General features: G+C 46.7%; 1 protein-coding gene across 1 annotated transcript in view; it reads left to right on the top strand.

The window, feature by feature from the left end:
* Positions 1 to 11,043: 11,043 nt before the first annotated feature.
* The window catches only part of TRUB2 (TruB pseudouridine synthase family member 2), a gene marked incomplete in the record, with an annotated part of 118,964 nt that continues 107,826 nt past the window's right edge, over positions 11,044 to 22,181 (top strand). Inside the window, 2 exon segments of the mRNA XM_030206972.1 lie at positions 11,044 to 11,112; positions 13,258 to 13,407.

Genomic DNA, 22,181 nt, shown 5'->3' with positions numbered 1-22,181 from the left:
GAAGCTTGACAATCCGATTGTCTGGCAGGAACACTCTGCCCACTTGGGTGACGAATCGAAATCCCAGATACTCCAGGGACTGAGTCGGGCGCAGCTGGCTCTTCTTCCAGTTGATGATCCATCCCAGGGAGCTCACAAGAGCAACTACCCGGTCCATAGCTTTGCCGCACTCTGCATAAGAGGGGGCTCGGATCAACCAGTCGTCCAGATAAGGATGGACTTGTACTCCTTCCTTTAGCAGGAAGGCCGCTATGACCCCCATTACTTTGGAAAAGGTCCGCGGAGCAGTAGCCAACCCGAAAGGGAGGGCTCTGAACTGGAAGTGTCGTCTCAGGACTGTAAAACGCAGAAAGCGTTGGAGAGGAGGCCAGATGGGAATATGCAGGTACGCTTCCTTGATGTCCAAGGAAGCCAAGAACTCTCCTGCCTTCACTGCCGCTATAACAGAGCGGAGAGTCTCCATGCGAAAGTGCCTCACTTTCCAGGCCCGATTGACCCCTTTGAGGTCGAGGATAGGCCGGACAGAACCTCCTTTCTTTGGAACCACAAAGTAAATGGAGTAACGTCCCTTGCCAATCTGATTTTTTGGCACTGGAACGACCGCACCCAGGCGGATCAGGTTGTCCAAGGTCTGCTGCACTGCCACAGCTTGACCGGAGACTAGCAGGGAGAGAGTACAAACCCGTCTCTTAAGGGTTGGCAGAACTCTAGCTTGTAGCTGTCTCTGATGACTTCCAGCACCCACGCGTCTGAAGTTATAGTGGTCCACTCGCCCAGAAACGAGGACAGCCGTCCTCCAATCTGCACTGGGGCGTGGACCAAGGCCCCGTCATTGGGTACGAGACCCTGGGGGAGGACCGGAGGGAGCACCTCCGGGACGGCGGTCTCTGCGAAAGGAATGCTGCTTGGGGGAGAAATTCCTCTTGAAGGAAGAGGGGGCAGAGGAACCCGACTTGCCCGGGCGGTACCGACGGGCTTCCAGCAACCGTCCTCTGGAGGTACCGGGACGAGTACTAGCCCGAGCCCTGACCTCTGGTAATTTCTTGCCCTTAGACGTGCCGAGATCGGTCACGATTTTGTCCAGCTTGACCCCAAAGAGCAGCTTGCCTTTAAAAGGCAATCTAGCCAGGCGGGATTTAGAGGCGTGGTCAGCAGACCAATGTTTCAGCCAAAGCCACCGCCGCGCAGAGACTGTCTGAGCCATGCCTTTAGCTGAGGCTCTCAAGACATCATACAGCAAGTCTGCCAAATAGGCTAAGCCCGATTCCAGGGCCGGCCAATCAGCCCTCAAGGAAAGATCCGAGGGGGAAGCCCGCTGCACCATAGTCAGGCACGCCCTGGCCACATAGGAGCCGCAAACTGAGGCCTGCAAACTTAAAGCAGCTGCCTCAAAGGACGACCTTAAGGCCGCCTCCAATCTTCTGTCTTGGGCGTCCTTTAGGGCCGTGCCACCTTCCACCGGCAACGCCGTTTTCTTAGTCACCGCAGTGATTAAAGAATCCACGGTAGGCCACAGATAGGCCTCACGTTCACTCACAGCCAAAGGATAGAGGCGGGACATAGCCCTAGCCACTTTAAGGCTCGTTTCCGGGACATCCCATTGAGCCGCAATTAAGGTGTGCATGGCATCATGCACGTGGAAGGATCTAGGCGGGCGCTTCGTCCCCAGCATAATGGCAGAGCCAACAGGGGCTGAGGGAGAGACGTCCTCCGGAGAGGAAATCTTCAAAGTGTCCATGGCCTGTAAAAACAGGTTGGGCAAATCCTCTGGGCTAAAAAGCCGCGCTGCAGAGGGGTCATCCGCTCCATCCGAGCGGGGATCTATCTCCTCCAAGGAATCCGCAAAGGACCGTTGGGAGACCTCAGACACGCTGCCCTCATCTACATCAGAGGAGACAAAGTCCTCCAAGGCCTGGAAATCAACCCGAGGGCGTTTACCTCTGGGAACCTCAACCTCTTTATCAGAAGAGGGAGCAGGGGCAGCGTTTTGCATGAGGAAAGCCTGATGCAGCAGCAAAACAAACTCGGGGGAGAAACCCCCCAGACTGTGCACTTCCGCAGCCTGGGCAACAGCCCTAGACGCACTCTCAACCGGCGCTCGCAATAACGGGGGAGAGACATGCTGCGCATCCAAAATGGCGTCCGGCGCGAAACTCCGCGAAGGAGCCGCGTGGGAAGAACGGCGCTTAACTTTAGCCGCTTGTGCCGTCGCCCAAATTAAGGGCGTTCATGGCATTAATGTCTCCAACCTCAAGGGCGGCCCACGAAGAAGCCGTCCGAGCCGCGTGGCCGGCCAAGATGGCGGAGGCGAGGAGCGGGGGATGGGCGTTTATGGCGGGAAAAAACCGCCACGCCGGAGGAACGACCGGGACATTCATCGGTCACTAAACTGTCACCCATCAAGGGCGAATCAGGTTGTAAAACCCCCGCATCCCCTCTAGAAGCGCTCCAGCGATCCGGGGAGCGACCCTTTGCGCCCTCGCCCTCCGACGCCATATGCCACGAGGAGAAGAATCGGGGAACCCCCTGCCCGCTATAACAAGGTAAAATTACCTGCTTGCCGCTCCGAGCTGTAACGAACTGGTGTCCCAGTGAGTAGCTGCAATGAACGTTTAAAGAAACGTCGAATTAAACGCCTTTAAAGACGTTTAAAATTTTTTTTTTTTTTAAACGGAGCCAGCGGGAGGGGGGAGAAAAGGAGGGACCTGGCACCACCAGGTTTGCACTTGCTCAAAAGAGCCCTCAACCCCAGGCCTCAACAAAACCTAAGGATTAGGCTTGGAGGCCTAGCCAGAGCTGCTGCTGTGTGTGACCACCACCTGCTGAGATAGAGAACATACTGAGGAGTTTCCGGCAGCACATGACCACATATAGGGAGGCAAAAGTTTGCTCTCTATCTCCACCTGCTGGTAGATGGACACAACCCACCAGTCTATGGATTGATCAGCTTGATGATATGGAACAAACAATTGGGCGGACTGTCTGTGGGGCTGTGTCCGCTCCAGATAGAAGGCCAATGCTCTCTTGCAGTCCAATGTGTGCAGCTGACGTTCAGCAGGGCAGGAATGAGGACGGGGAAAGATTGTTGGCAAGACAATTGACTGGTTCAGATGGAACTCCGACACGACCTTTGGCAAGAACTTAGGGTGAGTGCGGAGGACTACTCTGTTATGATGAAATTTGGTGTAAGGGGCCTGGGCTACCAGGGCCTGAAGCTCACTGACTCTACGAGCTGAAGTAACTGCCACCAAGAAAATGACCTTCCAGGTCAAGTACTTCAGATGGCAGGAATTCAGTGGCTCAAAAGGAGGTTTCATCAGCTGGGTGAGAACGACATTGAGATCCCATGACACTGTAGGAGGCTTGACAGGGGGCTTTGACAAAAGCAAACCTCTCATGAAGCGAACAACTAAAGGCTGTCCTGAGATCGGCTTACCTTCCACATGGTAATGGTATGCACTGATTGCGCTAAGGTGAACTCTTACAGAGTTGGTCTTGAGACCAGACTCAGACAAGTGCAGAAGGTATTCAAGCAGGGTCTGTGTAGGACAAGAGCGAGGAGCTAGGGCCTTGCTGTCACACCAGACGGCAAACCTCCTCCACAGAAAGAAGTAACTCCTCTTAGTGGAATCTTTCCTGGAAGCAAGCAAGACGCGGGAGACACCCTCTGACAGACCCAAAGAGGCAAAGTCTACGCTCTCAACATCCAGGCCGTGAGAGCCAGGGACCGGAGGCTGGGATGCAGAAGAGCCCCTTCGTCCTGCGTGATGAGGGTCGGAAAACACTCCAATCTCCACGGTTCTTCGGAGGATAACTCCAGAAGAAGAGGGAACCAGATCTGACGCGGCCAAAAAGGAGCAATCAGAATCATGGTGCCTCGGTCTTGCTTGAGTTTCAACAAAGTCTTCCCCACCAGAGGAATGGGAGGATAAGCATACAGTAGGCCCTCCCCCCAATCCAGGAGGAAGGCATCCGATGCTAGTCTGCCGGGGGCCTGAAGCCTGGAACAGAACTGAGGGACTTTGTGGTTCACTCGAGATGCGAAGAGATCCACCAAGGGGGTGCCCCACGCTTGGAAGATCTGGCGCACCACTCTGGAGTTGAGCGACCACTCGTGAGGTTGCATAATCCGGCTCAGTCTGTCGGCCAGACTGTTGTTTACGCTTGCCAGATATGTGGCTTGGAGCACCATGCCGAGACGGCGAGCCCAAAGCCACATGCTGACGGCTTCCTGACACAGGGGGCGAGATCCGGTGCCCCCCTGCTTGTTGACATAGTACATGGCAACCTGGTTGTCTGTCTGAATTTGGATAATTTGATGGGACAGCCGATCTCTGAAAGCCTTCAGAGCGTTCCAGATCGCTCGCAACTCCAGGAGATTGATCTGTAGACCGCGTTCCTGGAGGGACCAGCTTCCTTGGGTGTGAAGCCCATCGACATGATCTCCCCATCCCAGGAGAGACGCATCCGTTGTCAGCACTTTTTGTGGCTGAGGAATTTGGAAAGGACGTCCCAGAGTCAAATTGGACCAGATTGTCCACCAATACAGGGATTCGAGAAAACTCGTGGACAGGTGGATCACGTCTTCTAGACCCCCAGCAGCCTGATACCACTGGGAGGCTAGGGTCCATTGAGCAGATCTCATGTGAAGGCGGGCCATGGGAGTCACATGAACTGTGGAGGCCATGTGGCCCAGCAATCTCAACATCTGCCGAGCTGTGATCTGCTGGGACGCTCGCACCCGCGAGACGAGGGACAACAAGTTGTTGGCCCTCGTCTCTGGGAGATAGGCGCGAGCCGTCCGAGAATCCAGCAGAGCTCCTATGAATTCGAGTTTCTGCACTGGGAGAAGATGGGACTTTGGATAATTTATCACAAACCCCAGTAGCTCCAGGAGGCGAATAGTCATCTGCATGGACTGCAGGGCTCCTGCCTCGGATGTGTTCTTCACCAGCCAATCGTCGAGATATGGGAACACGTGCACCCCCAGCCTGCGAAGTGCTGCTGCTACCACAGCTAGGCACTTTGTGAACACCCTGGGCGCAGAGGCGAGCCCAAAGGGTAGCACACAGTACTGGAAGTGGCGTGTGCCCAACTGAAATCGCAGATACTGTCTGTGAGCTGGCAGTATCGGGATGTGTGTGTAGGCATCCTTCAAGTCCAGAGAGCATAGCCAATCGTTTTGCTGAATCATGGGGAGAAGGGTGCCCAGGGAAAGCATCCTGAACTTTTCTTTTACGAGATATTTGTTCAGGGCCCTTAGGTCTAGGATGGGACGCATCCCCCCTGTTTTCTTTTCCACAAGAAAGTACCTGGAATAGAATCCCAGCCCTTCTTGCCCGGATGGCACGGGCTCGACTGCATTGGCGCTGAGAAGGGCGGAGAGTTCCTCTGCAAGTACCTGCCTGTGCTGGAAGCTGTAAGACTGAGCTCCCGGTGGACAATTTGGAGGTTTTGAGGCCAAATTGAGGGTGTATCCTTGCCGGACTATTTGAAGAACCCACTGGTCGGAGGTTATGAGAGGCCACCTTTGGTGAAAAGCTTTCAACCTCCCCCCGACTGGCAGGTCGCCCGGCACTGACACTTGGATGTCGGCTATGCTCTGCTGGAGCCAGTCAAAAGCTCGCCCCTTGCTTTTGCTGGAGAGCCGCGGGGCCTTGCTGAGGTGCACGCTGCTGACGAGAGCGAGCGCGCTGGGGCTTAGCCTGGGCCGCAGGCTGTCGAGAAGGAGGATTGTACCTACGCTTACCAGAAGCATAGGGAACAGTCTTCCTTCCCCAAAAAAATCTTCTACCTGTAGAGGTAGATGCTGAAGGCTGCCGGCGGGAGAACTTGTCGAATGCGGTGTCCCGCTGGTGGAGATGCTCTACCACCTGTTCGACCTTCTCTCCAAAAATGTTATCCGCACGGCAAGGCGAGTCCGCAATCCGCTGCTGGAGTCTATTCTCCAGGTCGGCGGCACGCAGCCATGAGAGCCTGCGCATCACCACACCTTGAGCAGCGGCCCTGGACGCAACATCAAAGGTGTCATACACCCCTCTGGCCAGGAATTTTCTGCACGCCTTCAGCTGCCTGACCACCTCCTGAAAAGGCTTGGCCTGCTCAGGGGGAAGAGCATCAACCAAGCCCACCAACTGCCGCACATTGTTCCGCATATGTATGCTCGTGTAGAGCTGGTACGACTGAATTTTGGCCACGAGCATAGAAGAATGGTAGGCCTTCCTCCCAAAGGAGTCTAAGGTTCTAGGGTCTTTGCCCGGGGGCGCCGAAGCATGCTCCCTAGAACTCTTAGCCTTCTTTAGGGCCAAATCCACAACTCCAGAGTCATGAGGCAACTGGGTGCGCATCAGCTCTGGGTCCCCATGGATCCGGTACTGGGACTCGATCTTCTTGGGAATGTGGGGATTACTTAGTGGCTTGGTCCAGTTCGCAAGCAATGTCTTTTTTAGGACATGGTGCAAGGGAACAGTGGACGCTTCCTTAGGTGGAGAAGGATAGTCCAGGAGCTCAAACATTTCAGCCCTGGGCTCGTCCTTCACAACCACCGGGAAGGGGATGGCCGTAGACATCTCCCGGACAAAGGAAGCGAAAGACAGACTCTTAGGAGGAGAAAGCTGCCTTTCAGGAGAGGGAGTAGGATCAGAAGGAAGACCTTCAGACTCCTCGTCCGAGAAATATCTGGGGTCTTCCTCTTCCTCCCACGAGGCCTCACCCTCGGTGTCAGACACAAGTTCACGAACCTGTGTCTGCAACCTCGCCCGGCTCGACTCCGTGGAGCCACGTCCACGATGGGGGCGTCGAGAGGTAGACTCCCTCGCCCGCATCGGCGAAGCTCCCTCCGCCGACGTAGTCGGGGAGCCCTCCTGGGAGGTGGCCGCAGTCGGCACCGCACGCGGTACCGACGTCGGGGACCTCACCCCGGGCGATGGGCCAGCCGGCGCCACGCTCGACGGTACCGGAGGCGCAAGCACCGCCGGTACCGGAGGGGAAGGGCGCAACAGCTCCCCCAGAATCTCTGGGAGAACGGCCCGGAGGCTCTCGTTCAGAGCGGCTGCAGAGAAAGGCAAAGAGGTCGATGCAGGCGTCGACGTCAGAACCTGTTCCGGGCGAGGAGGCTGTTCCGGGCTGTCCAGAGTGGAGCGCATCGACACCTCCTGAACAGAGGGTGAGCGGTCCTCTCGGTGCCGATGCCTGCTGGGTGCCGACTCCCTCGGCGACCCAGAGCTCTCGGTGCCGACGCGGGGAGGCGACCGGTGTCGATGCTTCTTCGACTTCTTCCGAAGCATGTCACCGGAGCTCCCCGGCACCGACGAGGAGGACGTAGAATCCAGCCGTCGCTTCCTCGGGGCCGAGGCCGAAGGAGGTCGGTCTCGGGGGGGCTGTACCGCAGGAGCCCTCAGGGTAGGAGGAGACCCACCCGAAGGCTCACCGCCACCAGCAGAGGAATGGACAGCCCTCACCTGCACTCCTGACGATGCACCACCGTCCGACGACATCAGCAGACGAGGTCCCGGTACCACCGACGTTGATGCAGTCGCCCGATACCTTGGCGCCGATGCAGAGGCCCGATGCCTCGATGCACTCGATACAGTGGCGGCCGAGGAAGATGGTCTGGACGCTGACGACGTCGATGCACTCGAAGATCCTGGTGCCGATGCCGACGAAGAGCCCGAGAACAACACGTTCCACTGGGCTAATCTCGCTACCTGAGTCCGCCTTTGAAGCAGGGAACACAGACTACAGTTCTGAGGGCGGTGCTCGGCCCCCAGACACTGAAGACACGACGAGTGTCTATCAGTGAGCGAGATTACCCGGGCGCACTGGGTGCACTTCTTGAAGCCGCTGGAAGGCTTCGATGTCATGGGCGGAAAAATCACGCCGGCGAAATCAAAGTCCGAAATGACGGAAAAAAAGCACCAAAAAATTTAGAAGGGAGAAAATCTCGACCGAGGCCGAAAAGAGGCCTACCCCGACGACGAAAGAAAACTTATCGGGGCAAAAAGCTGGAAGTACGGGAAGGGGTTGGTCTGAAACCCGGGGGGGGTTTCCGAAGCACTTCCCGACACTTTAAAGACTTTTTCCGAAGAAAAAAACACGTCAAAAATAAATTTGGATGCGCGAGGTCGACTTTCCGGGGCTCGACACGGCGAAACACGACCGTACCGAGTGCGGACAAAAGAAGACTGGCCGGCTCGAGCCGGTTTCGGGCGGGAAGACGGCCGCGCATGCGCGGTGCGCGCGGGCGCGCGAGGACTAGCAAAGGACTTTGCTAGAGAAGTTTCCGATTGGAGGGGCTGCCGTGGACGTCACCCATCAGTGAGAACAAGCAGCCTGCTTGTCCTCGGAGAAACTCAATTCTACATGAGTCACAGTCAGGATTCTGATCAAATCATAGCACCGAAACCGTACTAGTGTCCGCAATGAACTCCTTCAAAAAAAACAATTGCAACCGGCAAGAACATACTCATATTACAATTCGACATGTCCAGTGCCTTCGACATGGTGGATCACGGAATACTACTACACATACTAGAATACTTCGGAATCGGAGGCCCAGTTCTCAAATGGTTTAAAGGATTCCTCACCACTAGATTCTACCAAGTTATAACGAATACTACCAGATCACCGCCTTGGACACCGGAATGTGGAGTCCCTCAAGGATCCCCCTTTTCACCCACAATCTTCAACCTAATGATGATACCACTAGCCAAACTCTTGGCCAATCAAAACCTTAACCCCTACATATATTCCAATGACGTCACAATCTACATCCCGTTTAAGAGTGACTTAAACGAAATAACCAACGAGATCAACCAGAGGTTCCAGATCATGCACTCATGGGCGGACTCTTTCCGGTTAAAGCTCAACGCAGAAAAAACCCAATGCCTAGTTCTCACCTCCCAATACAATACAGTTACTCCACTATAACCACACCTCACTGCACACTTCCTATCTCAGAAAACCTGAAAATTCTTGGAGTCACCATTGATCGAAACCTCACACTCGATACCCACGTGAAGAACACAACGAAAAAAATGTTCCAATCGATGTGGAAACTCAAAAGAATTAAACCTTTTTTCCCAAGAAACGTCTTTCGCACCCTGGTACAGTCACTAGTAATAAGCCACTTGGACTACTGCCACGCTCTGTACGCAGGCTGTAAAGAACAGACCATTAAAAAACTCCAAACAACCCAAAACACGGCAGCCAGACTCATCTATTAATAATTTTACCACATGTATACCATTACTCATAATATTTTTTTTTTTATAGAATGTTCTCCTATTACTATTCTGCTGTCCTATCATCTTCTTGCTGTTTCTTTCCATTGTTCCATTGTTCTTTTCCCTCGATGATACTTGACTTGTCTTCGCATAACTCGTCACAATGTAATCAATAACCAAGCTGCTACAATTGTACTTCCATCTTTACAACATATTGTAAGCCACACTGCACCCGCAAATAGGTGGGAAAATGTGGGATACAAATGTAATAAATAAATAAAAATCTTTGGAAAACCTAAATATGAAAGTGCGAAGCCCCTAAGAGAGAAACTACATTGGCTTCCGCTCAAGGAACGTATTGAGTTCAAGATCTGCACAACCGTGCACAAAATCATTCACGCAGACGCCCCACTCTATATGCTAAACCTAGTGGACCTACCGCCCAGAAACGCCAAAAGATCGGCCCGCAAATTCCTCAATCTGAATTTCCCCAGCTGCAAAGGAGTGAAATACAAACAGGCTTATGCTACGACCTTTGCATACAAAAGCACACAGTTTTGGAATGCGTTACCCAAGGCCCTGAAAACCATGAACAATCTAACCAGCTTCTGCAAAGCTCTGAAAACACACCTCTTTAACAAAGCTTACAAAAGTCACCCTCAATGATACAAATCATCCCCCAAACCACCCAAGCACACCTAAAACACTTCTCACACAACCCACCCAACATCTGCCCATCTAAATCCTCTTTTACCTCAACTTATGATCAACTGTATTTAAATCATGTACTGACTTTATCATAACCTTACTCTGTAAGCCACATTGAGCCTGCAAAAAGGTGGGATAATGTGGGGTACAAATGTAATAAATAAATAAATAAATAATATCTTTCTTGTAAACAGTAGTAATAAGCAAGTGCATTTTTATAATATACCACTGCATTCCACAAGACAAATGGAGCAAGTTCCCATAAACCATCTTTCTCTTTTGATCTAGGCACAAGGAAAAAATAAAGAGATTTTAAATGCTCCCAGGTTTCAACCTAATTCATGTTTAATGTGGGGTATAAGTGTCATAAACAGTGCATTTTTTCTAGCGAAAAAGGTGCCGGTACTCAAATGCCAGGCCACCCTTTAGGAGTGGGGTGATCACTAAGGGGACCCACCCCACAATAGCCAGACCCCCTGCAACCAGTTACAGAATCTATGACAAGGCAAAATCGGCGTGCAGAGCCTGAGATCTTTAATTAAAACTTGGGGACCATGGGTCAATTTTAGCAGACAATGGAAAAGGTGCCGGTACTCAGTACCCCCCTCAAAAAAAAGCCCTGGTCATAAATAAGTAAATAAATATATATAGAGAAACTCAAATGATGAGCACCCGACTCTCATAACATGATGTCTGCTTTAGTGGTCCTTGACCAGGAGAAAAAAAACTCTCTGCACGAATATAACTTAACCAGCCCCTCGAAATGACACACTGATTACGATTTAACAAATTACTACTCTACCTATGAAAATTTATTCCATTATTATACTCCTCTGTGTACATCCGTATGCTGCACAAGCTGGCATGTTTGAAAATATAAGTGAAATTAAATAAACATGCTACAAACAACAATAAAGAACTGCAACGTTGGTGCAAGAGCTCATACGTTTGTTTTGTTTTGTTTGCTTTGCTTTGAGTGTTCACAGGACAGCTGCGCGCCGTGCGTAGGGAAGGGGAAACATAGATTAACCTAAGTGGCTTCAACGTTCTCACATCATGCCGCCCCCTGTTCTCAATCAAATCTCCAGGTCGCGCTCTCCTTTGACGCAACTTCTGTTTTATTCTTTCTATCCTGTTTTCGACAAGGAAGGCGGGATCGGATGCCTAAAGGAGGAAGAAAGTAAGTTGGATGGGGTACCAGAGAAGGAAAGCTAAACTATGGGATTATTGTTGGTGGGTGACCTTAGGTATGAGTTTGACTGGGGGGTGTTTGAGGGAGAGGTGCCGGATCGCGGAGAGATCGGTCCCCGATCCACGAATGCTTGTGAGGAGGGGTACTGGGCATATAAGAGTCAGAGTGCAGCCGTATGCGAGTGACTTGGTATCTTTAAAGAAGCTGTTTCCCTAGATGACCATCTAGTTTTGCTTAATGGTCGGGCTGGCTCCCCCAGAGATCCCCAAACTATTGCTCTAGAGAAGTAATTCTCAACCAGGGAATCACAATAGTACATAGATCTATTGTAACTACCTGGGAGGTGTGTTGCCAGCATGAGCACAAGACAGCTCTGCGAAGGCAGTAGCAGCAGGAAGCACAGTGGCAGGACACACATCCGCAACAGCCTCCCTTAGGGCCCCTTTTACTAAGTGGCAGTAAGCCCATTGTGGTCTTATGGCTCGCTAAACAGGAAGTACCACTGGGCTACCTCAGCAGCCCGGCGGTACTTCCCACCCCTAGCGCATCGTCATATCTGGTGCTACAACAATATGCGTTGTGATTGGCTCAGGGACTTCCAGGTCTCTCAGCTTAGTGAAGCACTGCCAAAAAAGACGTTTTTATTATTGTGGGGGGAGGCGGCCAAAATGGATGTTTTTTTGGATGGGCATCTGCAACTGCACTGTCCTCTGGATTGTGGTGCATCGGAGGGGGTGAGCAGCGCGCCGTCTTGGGGGGGGGGGGGGGGGGGCAATGACGGCCAAACTAGACGTTTTTATTATTGCACTGACGAGCACTTGACTCTTTTTTCTCCCTATTTTTTGTTTTTTTTTAGCTTTTGTAGCAGTTTTTCAATCCCGTTCAGCCCCAACGAGAGGTACAGACCTCTCGTTAGGTTTTCCGGCTTTAAGACAATTGGAAAAGGTTAGTGCATCTCATTACAATAGGGTTTCTACACAATTTGCTCATCTGCATTCCGTTTTCGTTAGCTGCTACCGTCGTCGGAAAAAAGTCTTTAGTGCGTGCCAGGGTTTACTACTTGCTCATTAATGGCTCGTTAAGTTTAGTGCATCTGGCCCTGGGTGAGGACAGGTTAAATTCTTGCAGGGACGGGTTAGATTCCCAGTGGGGACGGGCGGGGATGGGTTAGATTCCCCAAGGGGATGAATGGGGACGGGTTGGATTCCAGTGGGGATGGGTGGGGACGGGTTGGATTTCTGTCCCCGTGCAACTCTCCCTTAATCTGGTCAAGGTCCTCTGCGGTGCATAATTCTTGATACGCTGGAGTATGGCTTTGCTTTATATTCTGTTCAGGCCTTGAGATTAGCCATTATCTCTGACCTAATAAGTGGTGCCTCTGTATGAAGGTTGTGTGGGAAGAGGCTTAATTGGGTCATGCTCCAGGATGTTGCCTTCTCCGAGCTCTGTTATAGTGTTGTGGGAGAAACCCTAGTAGTCCATTTTGTTTGTTTATTTATTTATTGCACTTGATATCCTTAATATGGCCTTAACATAGACATCAAAGCGGTATGCAAAATTTTAAAAAGAAAAAAAAAGTAGTAGAAAAGGAGAAGCGGGGTGATTAGCTGACTGGTGAGGGAAATGTTTCTGGGAAAAGGTGGGTTTTCAGTGATTGCTTGAAGGGGCAGTGGAAGGTAGGGTTCGAATGTCACGTGAGAGGTCATTCCAAAGTTTAGGCCCAATGTACCTGAAAGTAGAGTCACGTGAAACCTTAAAAGTGAAAGGTGAGCAGTGTTCAGCTTCTAGAGGGTCTCTCTTCTGTTCCCTTTTTCTGCAGCAAGGCTTTGACAAAGGGTAGGATCATTGGTTTCCCCTGAGTTGTGTTTTCTGATACCTCCTTATAAGGGTATTCAGGTGCTTGGGCTGTTGGGCATACTTAATCCTTCTCTTCATTTGAGCTGTGCAGGCTTGCTAGCTTGACAGCAACAGACTTGAGTTGGATCAGAAACACTGCCCTTGTGGTCTGGGGCGGTTTTGTCTGTCGTTCTCACTGTCATAGAGTGGGGTCACCAGTTCTGGACTTCCTCCAATAGTAGTATTGGTGCTGTCTTCATTTAAGCCCCAGATGCTGGTTCAGAGGCCAACATGCAGGCCTTACCATCGCAGTGGGGGTGATGGAGTTGTAAGTGCTATTGTCTGGCAAAGAAGAAGGAAGGCATTGGGGACTGGCCTTCCTTCCTCCCAATGCCTTGTAGCTTTGGTATTTCCTACTCATCTGGACTGATCTAACAAGATGAGAAGGTAAGTGAAATTTGTTCTTACCTTCTAATTTCTTTTCCATGAGTCCTGCTAGACCAGTCCAGGAGTTCTTACCTTCTAATTTCTTTTCCATGAGTCCTGCTAGACCAGTCCAGGACCTGTTTGAGGACTCTGAGGTTGCTGGTATTCTTCTGGTATAGTCTGAGCTGGGGTCCGCTAACACTTCTTCTGGGAGTGTTTATGGGACTAGTAGTGCCCAGTTCAAGAAGGAGCAGGTGCCTTTGGTTGTGTCATGATGGTGCTGTGTTATTAAGCTGGCCTTGATGCTGTACCATGTAGCTGTCGAAAACCGAAAAGAATCTGCCAAGAGCGGAGAACTCGAAACACCCCACGGGAAAATACAAAGTTTGGAAAAAAGTGGGAGGTTGACCACGGATACTAAGGATTGGAGAAATATGTACTTTAAATCAAATGTTTATTTGGTAAAAAGACTCGACACAAACGTGTTTCGGCTGCTAGGCCTGCATCAGGAATCTACAATAGAAAAATATATACATACATATGAAAACATAAAATTTACAATAAAGGGAGGAGTTAAGAACAAAATTAACAATATATGAAGGGATGGTGGCAAATAAAAACAGAGAAAATATACAGGAAAAATATATTTTAAAAGATTGGTAAAGGCAATATACAAGATCTCATCATATGGAAACAATAATGAAGATGGTTTAATAAATGGAACACATACTAATATGTTGCCAAATAAAACACTCAAAAAATAATATCTTTACATCATATACATATATGGAGGACGTGTATATATCCAAAAAACGCTCATTCCAGAACAGAAGTTATCATCATTACCCCAATCAACAGTAGAAGAATCTATCCCCATTTTTAATCTCTCTAACTATACACCAACAGAAAATGAGCTTTGCATTCTCAAAAAGGATCTATCCTTTGTTCCCACAACCGGTTACAATGCATTTCAGACGCGAGTAGACCTCTTTAAATTTAATTGTAAGCCGCAAATTATACATGCCTTTTCTACAAATGATGTTTCACACCAAGAGGTCTCTGTAGTTAAGAAATCATCAACTTGGATTCCTCCCGGTCCTGTCCATCAATTAATAACTGCTTTTAATTCATGTGTGGAAAGTGATTTAAAGAAGGTCAAAAAAAATAAAAAAACAAGATATTACAATATTACTACCCTAGAATGCAATGCTATCAAACAATTGGCTCACAATACGGATATCTTCATCAAACCCGCCGATAAAGGCGGAGGAATAGTCATTATGGACCGCACCTATTACATGAAAGAAGTTGAGACAACTAGAGGATCGAGAATTTTATATTCCCTTACAGAAAGATCGGACTGATGAAATCAAGAAAGATATCACTGAACTAATTGATATTTCTTCAAAAATTGGCTTCCTCATAGAAAAACCATTTTTACAAGTCATGCATCCAGTTATCCCAACAATATACATACTTCCGAAAATCCACAAAATCTATTGAGAATCCACCTGGCAGACCAATCATCTCCGGAAACGGGTCTATTTTGGAACTTCTATCCATATTTGCTGATTTCTTTTTGTGGCCTTTTGTTCCACTTATCCCTTACATGATCAATATCCTACAGGACTATGACGGTCTGCTGACAAATACCATAATGATTACCATGGACATTGAATCATTGTATACCAATATCCCACAGCTAGAAGCCATTCACATTATTGAAAAAATTTTACAGGAAAGAAACACCCAAAGGCAGACACCTAATCACTTAATCCTGACTTGCGCCACCATTGCGCTCACAAAAAATTATTTTGTTTTCGAAAATGCATACTATCAACAGATAAAAGGCACCACTATGGGTGCAAGTATGGCTCCAGATTTAGCAAATTTATATGTAGGAAATTTTGAAAAGGAACACATCACAATCCATTCTTTTTTACATCACATTAAGATTTACCGATGATACATAGATGATGTTTTCATTCTTTGGCAAGGAGACATAGAAACACTCATATCTTTTCACTAGTGTCTAATTACTAAGGACCCTAACCTTAAATTTACAATGGAATACAATACGGATGAAATCCATTTCTTGGACCTTTTAGTTACCAAAAATGATTATTTTTTCAAAACCAACATCTACAGGAAACCTACTGACCGCAATACATTCTTACCAGTTACCATAACCCCAGTCTCAAAAGTAACCTGCCCTTGAGCCAATTTCTCCACCTACGCCGACTTTGCTCAGATTATGATGACTTAAAGCATGGATCATGAGCGATAGATTTTCAGCAAGAGAGTACCCGTCCAAACACATTACGGGTGGATTTACCAAAGCCTTAGAAAAGGACCATGCTGCTCTATTGCAACCAACTCGCACGAAAAAAAACACCAGACGTCGTATGCACTCTCAAGTACTCTTTTTTTTTTTTTTTTTTTTTTTTGGCTAAACACATTTCAAGATCCATTCGGAGACATTGGCTCATCTTGGAATGCTTTAAGAACAAAGAACTGGTGGTCGCATACTCCAGAAACAAGAATCTGATTGAACACTTGGTCCCCTCAACATTACCAGAGGTCAAATCAGCATCCCCACCATTGGGACACCGCAAATGTGGTCACTGTAGTGTATGCATCCATAGCCTAGAAACAAGGACTTCCACTCATCCAACTACCAATAAATCATATAAATTGCAACATACTTCAGACTGCACCACATCTTCTGTAGTTTACATCATCTTATGTCCATAGGCAAAACCACAAGGGCAATAAAAACAAGAATCATCGAACACAGAAGTTGTATCAAGAGGAGAGTAGAATCAGCACCCTTAGTTGAGCACTGGTATTCAGCGAATCATTCTTTCCTAGACATCAGATTCTTGGTCTTCAGAACTTTCACCAAAAAATGGAGAGGAGGCGATCTGGACAATTGACTACTCCAGGCGGAGCAGAACTCATCTTCGAGCTAAAGACTTTAACCCTTATTGGATTAAATAATGAAATTGACTTTCGCCCTTTCTTATAAAAAGTATAAAAATTGTCAAAAATATTTTTACCATTTACAATATTTTTTCATATTTCAGTATGTCTTGGTTATATATAAAAGTACTTTACATTGCTATTATTTTTTTTTTTATCATGTGCATTCGTTATCATTATTTGTAAAAATTAAATTTTAGACAGGGCATAACAATATGAATATGATGTCAGTTACATTTTATTCCACACTACAAGAACAAGGTGCTACACGTACCATATCCTTCAACATCATCATTCATTACATTCACATTCTTAGAATTATGCTTCCAAGGCAAATATTCGTCTCACACTTTTTTTTAAAATTTTTGTTACATTTGTACCCCGCGCTTTCCCACTCATGGCAGGCTCAATGCGGCTTACATGGGGGCAATGGAGGGTTAAGTGACTTGCCCAGAGTCACAAGGAGTTTCCTGTGCCTGAAGAGCTTCTGTAGTGATTTTGTTTTTTATATTTTCTCATTTTAATTTTTAATTTTTTGTTCTGAACCTTTTGGTTGTTAACTTTTTCATTTACGGTATCTCGCAGTGACCCCTGTTTCCATTATCATTCTGCATATATGCTGCACTAGTATACCTCCATCAATATGGAATTTCTACTAGCGAACTAGCGAGTGTCTTGCACTCTCCAACATCTAGACATATCTATTACAATTTCATTTCATTTTCTCTTTTAGCATAGGTGAGAAGCAGCGGTGTATCTATCGTTTTTATTTTTCTATTTTTATCAGAGTATATTTTTAAGCAATTTTTGTTTTGCCACGTCACTTTATCCACAACACAACGTCACACCCTCAACAAGAGCTTCCATTTTTAGATTACTCACAAGTTTTTAATGATTTATAGTATACATATTTTTATGCAACGTTTTCAATCCAAATGTCTATTTAAGCATCCTCTTTGCTATAAAAACATTTTTTCTTTAAATTTTTTTGCTATATACGTCATCCAACGTCACATCCTTGGTTTTGGCGCCATTTTTTACTTTTTAAATGGATCATCTGTTCAACTGCCTCTCTTTTGGGCCACGTTCATAACCTGCTTCACTGAAAATTACATGTTATCAGTCAAGGGTCTTTTTAAAGGTAAGATTTTGTTTAGTTTTTGCGTCTGTTTTCGTTTTTAGATATATGTTGCCTTGAGTTTTCTGACGCCACAGAACTGGCAATCACTATAGTATATCACTTAAGCTGATGGTTTTTTCTCTTTTCCTCTTTTTTCAGTTTTTGGATGCGTTTTTTTACTTACTTCACTATATTATTCCTCCCAAGTTCACGTACATTCTGTTTTCGCTTACTTTTTGATCAGCAAGGTTTGTTCTGACATTGATTCCCCGCAGCATTACACATCGCTCCAAGAGATATAAATATTTTTTTTCTAATATATATATTTTCTCTAATATATTTTTCTACTTTTTTTTGTGAATAGATGTATCATTTTATGCACCACAGATGCTATCATGTCACCCTTTGTTGCTTTTGCAATTTGTCTTCCTAGGTCCACTAATAAGTACATAAGTAACGCCACACTGGGAAAAGACCAAGGGTCCATCGAGCCCAGCATCCTGTCCACGACAGCGGCCAATCCAGGCCAAGGGCACCTGGCAAGCTTCCCAAACGTACACACATTCTATATATGTTATTCCTGGAATTGTGGATTTTTCCCAAGTCCATTTAGTAGTGGTTTATGGACTTGTCCTTTAGGAAACCGTCTAACCCCTTTTTAAACTCTGCCAAGCTAACCGCCTTCACCACGTTCTCCGGCAACGAATTCCAGAGTTTAATTATGCATTGGGTGAAGAAAATTTTTCTCCGATTTGTTTTAAATTTACTACACTGTAGTTTCATCGTATGCCCCCTAGTCCTAGTATTTTTGGAAAGCGTGAACAGATGCTTCACATCCACCTGTTCCACTCCACTCATTATTTTATATACCTCTATCATGTCTCTCCTCAGCCGTCTCTTCTCCAAGCTGAAAGGCCCTAGCCTCCTTAGTCTTCCTTCATAGGGAAATCCCATCTCTGCTATCATTTTAGTCGACCTTCGCTGCACCTTTTTCAATTGTACTATATCTTTCTTGAGATGCGGCGACCAGAATTGAACACAATACTCAAGGTGCAGTCGCACCATGGAGCGATACAACGGCATTATAACATCCTCACACCTGTTTTCCATACCTTTCCTAATAATACCCAACATTCTTTTCGTTTTCCTAGCCGCAGCAGCAAACTGAGCAGAATGTTTCAGTGTATTATCGACGACGATACCCAGATCCCTTTCTTGGTCTGTAACTCCTAACGTGGAACCTTGCATGACGTAGCTATACTTCAGGTTCTTTTTTCCCCACATGAATCACCTTGCACTTGCTCACATTAAACGTCATCTGCCATTTAGCCGCCCAGTCTCCTAGTCTCGTAAGGTCCTTCTGTAATTTTTCACAATCCTGTCGCGAGTTAACGACTTTGAATAACTTTGTGTCATCAGCAAATTTTATTACCTCGCTAGTTACTCCCATTTCTAAATCATTTATAAATATATTAAAAAGCAGTGGCCCTAGCACAGACCCCTGAGGAACCCCACTAACTACCCTTCTCCATTGTGAATACTGCCCATTTAACCCCACTCTCTGTTTCCTATCCTTCAACCAGTTTTTAATCCACAATAGGACATTTCCTCCTATCCCATGACCCTCCAATTTCCTCTGTAGCCTTTCATGAGGTACCTTGTCAAACGCCTTTTGAAAATCCAGATACACAATATCATCCGGCTCCCCTTTGTCCACATGTTTGTTTACTCCTTCAAAGAATTGAAGTAAATTGGTGAGGCAAGATTTCCCCACACAAAAGCCGTGCTGACTTGGTCTCAGTAATCCATGTCCTTGGATGTGCTCTGTAATTTTGTTTTTGATAATAGCCTCTACCATTTTCCCCGGCACCAACATCAGACTCACTGGTCTATAATTTCCTGGATCTCCCCTGGAACCCTTTTTAAAAATTGGCATTACATTGGCCACCCTCCAATCTTCCCGTACCATGCTCGATTTTAAGGATAAATTGCATATCAGTAACAGTAGCTCCGCACGCTCATTTTTCAGTTCTGTTAGTACTCTAGGATGAATGCCATCCGGTCCAGGAGATTTGCTGCTCGTCAGTTTGCTGAACTGCCCCATTATGTTCTCCAGGTTTACCGTGAAGTCAGTAAGTTTCTCCGACTCGTCCGCTTGAAATACCATTTCCGACACCGTTATCCCACCTAAATCTTCCTCGGTGAAGACCGAGGCAAAGAATTCATTCAATCTCTCCGCTATGTCTTTATCTTCCTTGATCGCCCCTTTTACCCCTCGGTCATCCAGCGGCCCAACCGATTCTTATGCCGGCTTCCTGCTTTTAATATACCGAAAAATGTTTTGATATGTTTTTTGCCTCTAATGCTATCTTTTTTTCATAATCCGTCTTGGCCTTCTTTATCTGCGCCTTGCATTTGCTTTGACACTCCTTATGCTGCTTCTTGTTATTTTCAGACGGTTCCTTCTTCCATTTTCTGAAGGCGTTTCTTTTAGCCCTAATAGCTTCCTTCACCTCACTTTTCAACCATGCCGGCTGTCTTTTGGACTTCCGTCTTTTCTAATTCATGTTTGGCCTGGGCCTCCAGGATGGTATTTTTGAACAGCGTCCATGCCTGTTGTACAGTTTTTACCCTCTCAGTTGCCCCCCTAAGTTTTTTTTTTAACCGTTCTTCTCATTTTATCATAGTCTCCTTTTTTAAAGTTAAACACTAATGTATTTGACTTCCTGTGTATAGTTACTTCAAGGTTGATATCAAAATTGATCATACTATGATCACTGTTATCAAGCGGTCCAGTACCATAACATCCCTCACCAGATCATTCGCTCCACTAAGGACCAAGTCTAGAATTTTTTCTTCTCTCATCTGCTCCTGCACCAGCTGCTCCATAAAGCTGTCCTTGATTTCATCAAGGAATTGTACCTCTCTAGAGTGTCCCGATGTTGCATTTACCCATTCTATATTTGGATAATTGAAGTCACCCATTATTATAACGTTGCCCATTTTGTTTGCGTCTCTGATTTCTTTTATTATTTCTGCGTCTACCTGCTCATCCTGGCGAGGTGGACGGTAGTACACTCCTATCACCGTCCTTTTCCCTTTTATACATGGAATTTCAACTCACAATGATTCAAAGGTGTGATTTGTGTCCTGCTGAATTTGTAATCTATCTGAGTCAAGGCTCTCGTTAATATACAGTGCTACCCCTCCACCAGTCTGGTCCACCCTATCACTACGATATACTTTGTACCCCGGTATGACAGTGTCCCACTGGTTATCCTCCTTTCTCCAGGTCTCAGAAATGCCTTTTATATCCAATTTTTCATTTAGTGCAATATATTCCATCTCTCCCATCTTATTTCTTAGACTCCTAGCATTTGCATATAGACATTTCAGAGTATGTTTGTTGTTCCTATGTGCCTGATGCTTAGTACTTGACACTATTGATTTGCCATCTTTTGTATGATCGGCCTTCCCCCCCCATTTCTAGTTTAAAAGCTGCTCTATCCTTTTTAAATGCCGATGCCAGCAGCCTGGTCCCACCCTGGTTAAGGTGGAGCCCATCCTTTCGGAATAGGCTCTCCCTTCCCCAGAATGTTGCCCAGTTCCTAACAAATCTAAAACCCTTCTCCCTGCACCATTGTCTCATCCACGCATTGAGACTCTGGAGCTCTGCCTGTCTCTTTGGCCCTGCGCGTGGAACAGGTAGCATTTCAGAAAATGCTACCCTAGAGGATCTGGATTTGAGCTTTCTACCTAAGAGCCTTAAGTAGAGAGGTGTGGTAGCTGTGTTAGTCCACTCTTAAAGGTTATCAATAGAAATCAAACAAAATAAAACATGGAAAAGAAAATAAGATGATACCTTTTTTATTGGACATAACTTAATACATTTCTTGATTAGCTTTCGAAGGTTGCCCTTCTTCCTCAGATCGGAAATAAGCAAATGAGGTAGCAGATAGTATATGAGAGAAACATCAAAGCATTTCATTGATATTCTAACAGAATGGGTGTTGGTAGGTGAGAGGAGGGTAATAGAGAAATAAACAGAGAAATACAGCTTTATGTTTTATAATGAGTTAGAAAACCCAGATCCTTATTAAGTCCTGTTTGTTGGGTGTCAAAATATTAAATCATTCTTATTTCAAAGGTCTTACGTTCCTGTATTATTTTAAAATTACCTTTCAGTATTCTTACTGTGAAATCACTGGTGCAGTGTTCTGGTCTTGTGAAGTGTTGGCCCACAGGGGTGGGGGCCTGACTGGCACCGGCTATTTTCATGTGATGTCTGTGTAGATTGAATCTTGTCTTAAGCATCTGGCCTGTTTCTCCAATATAGCATCCTTCGTTACATTTCTTACACTGAATGATATATACCACATTGGAAGATGAGCATGTAAAATAGTCCTTTATGTTGAATATTTTTCCTTTGTGAATGATTGTGGGGTCTTGTGAAATGTTTTGGCATAGTTTGCAGCTGGCTGTTTTACACGGGAATGTGCCCTTTTCTTTTTCTGTCTGTGTTGGAAGTTTACTTCTGATCAGCTTCTGTTTTAAATTTGGTGGCTGTCGGAAGGCCAGCACTGGTGGGGATGGGAATATCTCTTTCAGTAATTCATCTTTCTGAAGTAGTGGCTGTAGGTCTCTTATGATTTTCCTCAGTTTCTCCAGCTCTGGGTTGTATGTCACTACAAGG

This window comes from Microcaecilia unicolor, chromosome 6 (assembly GCF_901765095.1).
Source record: "Microcaecilia unicolor chromosome 6, aMicUni1.1, whole genome shotgun sequence".
Taxonomy (NCBI): domain Eukaryota; kingdom Metazoa; phylum Chordata; class Amphibia; order Gymnophiona; family Siphonopidae; genus Microcaecilia; species Microcaecilia unicolor.
This window is presented reverse-complemented; position numbering and strand designations above follow the sequence as displayed.